This window comes from Zalophus californianus, chromosome 11 (genome assembly GCF_009762305.2).
Source record: "Zalophus californianus isolate mZalCal1 chromosome 11, mZalCal1.pri.v2, whole genome shotgun sequence".
NCBI classification, from domain to species: Eukaryota; Metazoa; Chordata; class Mammalia; order Carnivora; family Otariidae; genus Zalophus; species Zalophus californianus.
The window spans coordinates 90,038,219-90,043,067 of NC_045605.1; positions in this window are offsets into that span (position 1 = coordinate 90,038,219).

The window sequence follows — 4,849 nt, forward strand, 5'->3', positions numbered from 1 at the left end:
TCTCAGAGAAAAAGGAAACAAGTAAGGCCATCCTCGCAACCTGACTGGTCTGACATACTACCTGGTAGTGCTTTCTAGATTATAGTTTGGGGAATGAGGAAACTTAAGTAGACGATATTGGTATCACTGAACTGAGGAGAAAAGTTGGTACTTTTTTTTAAAAGATTTTATTTATTTATTTGAGAGAGAGAGAGAATGAGAGCCAGAGAGCACAAGAGGGAAGAAGGTCAGAGGGAGAAGCAGACTCCCTGCTGAGCAGGGAGCCCGATGTGGGACTCGATCCCAGGACTCCAGGATCATGACCTGAGCCGAAGGCAGTTGCTTAACTAACTGAGCCACCCAGGCACCCAAAAAGTTGGTACTTTTGAATTTATGAGACAGAATACCAGAAAACAAGCAACAAGCAAACAAACAAAACCAGAGCTGTGCAGAAAAGGAGTTCCTGAAATCCAACCAGAGAGTCCTTTAAGTCTTTAGTTAAACACCTATATACACATGCATAGGGCAAGACTGTGGGGTTGGGCAAAGTACAATTACCAACATGATAAATTGAGATTCCAGATACTGTACAAGGTTGAGATTGGATTTCTGAAAACAAGTGTGGAGATATCTCATTGAATGTACTATGGACCTTCAAGAGGGAACAGATGAACTAAACCTTATTTCTGGATATACCTGTGAGGGTGTTTCAGGATGAGATTAGCATTTGAATTGGTGGACTCCATAGAGGAAATTGTCCTTCCCAATGTGTTGGGCATGATCTTATCCACTGAGAGCCTGAACAGAACAAAAGGCAAAGGAAAGAGGAATTTGTCCCATTTTTCCTGCCTCTGTGCTACACCTGTACATCTTATCTCATCTTCTGCCCTTGGATTGGAATTTAATCTTAGATCTCTTGATTCTCAGGCCTTGAACTGAATTGTTCCACCACCTTTCCTGGGTCTCCAACTTGCAGACAGCAGATTGTGGAATTTCTTAGCCTACACAATCAGGTGAACCAATTTTTCATAATATTCTTCACTTCAATAGATAGATAGGTAGATGATAGATGATAGATAAATAGATAGATAGATAGATAGATAGATGATAGATAATAGATAGAGATCTCTCTCCAATTGGTTCTATTTACCTGGAGAACCCTGATTAATCAATACAATAGCTTTATTCATAATTACTCAGACTTGGAAGCTACCAAGATGTCCTTCAGTAGGAGAATGGACAAATGAACTGTGTACAAAAAGACTAGATATTGTTTGATTCCACCTATGTGACCTTGTGGAAAGGGCAACACTATGGAGGCAAAAGATTTGTGGTTACCAGGGATTAGGGTGGAGAGAGGAATGAATAGGTGGGCACAGAGGATTTTTAGAGCAATAAAACTATTTTGTGTGAGTCTATAGTGGTGGATACATTTGTCCAATCCCATAGAATGTATAAAATCAAGAGTGAACCCTCGGTTTTATACCCTATGGACTTTGGTTGACAATTATGAGTCCATGTAGGCTTATTAGCTATAACAACTGTCTCACTCTGATGGAGCATGTTGATAATGGGGGAGGCTATGCAGATGTGGGGGCAGAGGATATATGAGAAATATATCTGTGCCTTCTCAATTTTGTTGTGAATCTAAAACTACTCTAAAAGATAAAGTCAAATAAATAAATAGATTCATAGATAAATATTTAAATATGTATTTGAATCCCTAATTCTCTATAGGTACCTTGGGGTCAGGAGGTATATTGCTCTCAAGTCTGAAACTGTTGTTTCCTGACTTAGTGTTTGGCACATAGCGAGCGAGCATTTGGCAATTTTTTGTGAACTGATTCAATGATACATTCTGTGGTCCTGAAAATACAGGATAGGAGAAGGCTAAATTAAAGACAGCAGTGTGGAACGGATTTCAGGAAAAGCTGCACATAGGGGTTAAGTCTTGAGCTAAGCCATGAGTGCAATTAGATGAATATATCCCCAAATCTTACTTTACCCCCAGAATTTCACAATGTAAAGATACTCTCTTCCACTGGATTTACTGAAACCACACTCCCCTGATTTTTCTAATGTAATTATGAACACTTCTTAGTCATTTTAACTTTCATGTGCTTCTCTCTTTAGCCTTTAAATATGTAGATTTTTTTTTTTTTTAAGATTTTATTGATTTATTTGAGAGAGAGAGAATGAGAGGTAGAGAGCACGAGAGGGAAGAGGGTCAGAGGGAGAAGCAGACTCCTGCTGAGCAGGGAGCCCGATGTGGGACTCGATCCCGGGACTCCAGGATCCTGACCTGAGCCGAAGGCAGTCGCTTAACCAACTGAGCCACCCAGGTGCCCTAACTATGTAGATTTTCAATACTCATTCCAAGGTCCTTTCTTCTTAAGTTCTTCACACTCAGTTCTTTCAGCCATGGCCAAGGTTTGATTCTTAATTAGTCCCTCTGTCTCCTCTCTAGTTACTAAATTACTCTCTGCATTTCCGTCAGAGCAGTCTTCTCAAATTTCAACTTTGATTATTCTTAACCCCATTTAAAAATATTTAATAACTTCCATTTGCCCTTTCCATCAAGATAAAGGTAGTAACAAATGTCAAAATAGTCTAGCATAATCTCTCTCTCTTAAACCTCATTTGATTCCACTCCCTGCCCCACCTCTATGCCAACACTTCCCATTCTGTTACCATAGACTCTCCTTTTATCATGTACATCTCTATAAATTTCCTTAATAGAATGCATCACAGGTTGGTATTAAAAAAATATATGGACTCTGAAAAACAAACGGAGGGTTCTAGAGGGGAGGGGGTGGGGGGATGGGTTAGCCTGGTGATGGGTATTAAAGAGGGCATGTACTGCATGGAGCGCTGGGCGTTATACGCAAACAATGAATCATGGAATATTACACCAAAAACTAATGATGTAATGTATGGTGATTAACATAACATAATAAAATAAAATAAAATAAAATAAAATAAAATAAAATAAAAATGATGTATGGTGATTAAAATAACATAATAAAATTTAAAAAATAAAAAATAAATGGGAATTTGGTTTAAAAAAGCAAATAAACCTTCGTTGACTAGGACTTTACTGATGTAAATGTGATAATATGCATGCAATCTGGATCTTCAAGAAAGAGTAAATTACATAAGGTTTCCCATGGAAACATTTTGGAATATTATAAAATGGATTAAAATGACTAATGTAATTCTAGGGTACAGTGCCTGTGATTGAAACTCTTAGTTTGTAACTTTATAAAAACTCTAATGGTTTTTATTTTCCTCCCAATCTGTTCAACACCAATTCATGATATGAACTAAATATTAAAATACAAGAGATGAAACAGAGTCTCTTCTCTACTCCTGCAAGCAATGACCCTTCCTCCCTGCCCAGTGAATGTCACTTTTAATAGTTAGAAACCCACTGCTTTTTTTCTCATTAAATTATTCCTCAACCAGAAACTTTTCTGATGTACATAGGAGGTCTCTATGGGAGCCAACAGGAGAACTTTTAATTGGCTTTCAAGAATTGCAATAAACAGCCTTTAAGATATTTCAGATACTAAGGGAAAATGCTAAAGACATTTAGAAAAAGCTTTGAATTTAGTTAAACTCAGACCTGAATTTCTTAGCTAGATGAAAACATTGATATGTGTTTCCTTGCAAAGAAAGTACTCACAGAGTCTATAAACAAGGCATTTCCTTTCCTTTCAAGAGGTAATTAGGCAATTCTCAAGTAATGCTCTGAAAGCAAAACCTAGTATAAAGTAGGTGTTCAATTCGTGTTTGAATAAATACAACATGGACATTCTTATTTCCATTTTTCTTACTCACACTTTTCCCATTCAAGGATAACTTGGTGCTTTGATTTCAACATATCAAACATACTGAATGTTCCAATAGGTACAATATTGCCCCCCCACCCCAAGGGCAAATGTCTTTACATATGGGAAACAGAGTAGATAGAAACCCTCTTCAGATTTTAAATGGCACAAAGTCATTATGGTTCCCTTCCCCCACCCCGGTTGTGAAGCCTATTCCCAAGTTCTTTGTTTACATCAAATACATTATAAACACACACACACACACACACACACACACATAAAGTGTATACATATATACATTAAAAAATAACATTTTATTGTGTTACTATTCTCTATGTGGTATTTGTACAAAATGAATATTTGAGCAGGTCCCTCTAGCCCTGATTCCCCGTGGCATTTTGTAGGCTCACAGTATAGGCCTCCAAGCCAATGTCTGCTACTTACTAAGTATGAGCATAGGCTTTAGGCCCCATGTTTATTTTATTTTTTTTTTTAAGATTTTATTTATTTATTTGACAGAGAGAGACAAAGCGAGAGAAGAAACACAAGCAGGGGGAGTGGGAGAGGGAGAGGGAGAAGCAGGCTTCCCACCGAGCGGGGAGCCCGCTGCGGGGCTCGATCCCAGGACCCTGGGATCATGACCTGAGCCCAAGGCAGCCACTTAACGACTGAGCCACCCAGGCGCCCTGGCCCCATGTTTAGAGAACTCACGGACCACTACTGTCCTCCTGGCCTTGGTGGTTCTCGCCCATCTTTCTCCCTATTCTCATCTCTACATGGCCTTCCTTCCCAAAAGTTCCCATACCTTATTAAAATCAGTTATAGACAAAACCCCTCACTCTCTCTACTATGGCTGCTTTTTGTAATCCCTGACTAGGAGCCTGGAAACACTTTGACAGGTGAGAGGACCATAGGGATGGTTTTTCTTCAGACCTGTCTGTCAATTCTAACCCACTTCCTGTTTTTGTATAGCCTATGAGGTTAGAATATTGTGTTTACCTGTTTAAATGGTTGAAAAAAAATCAACGAATGATATTTTG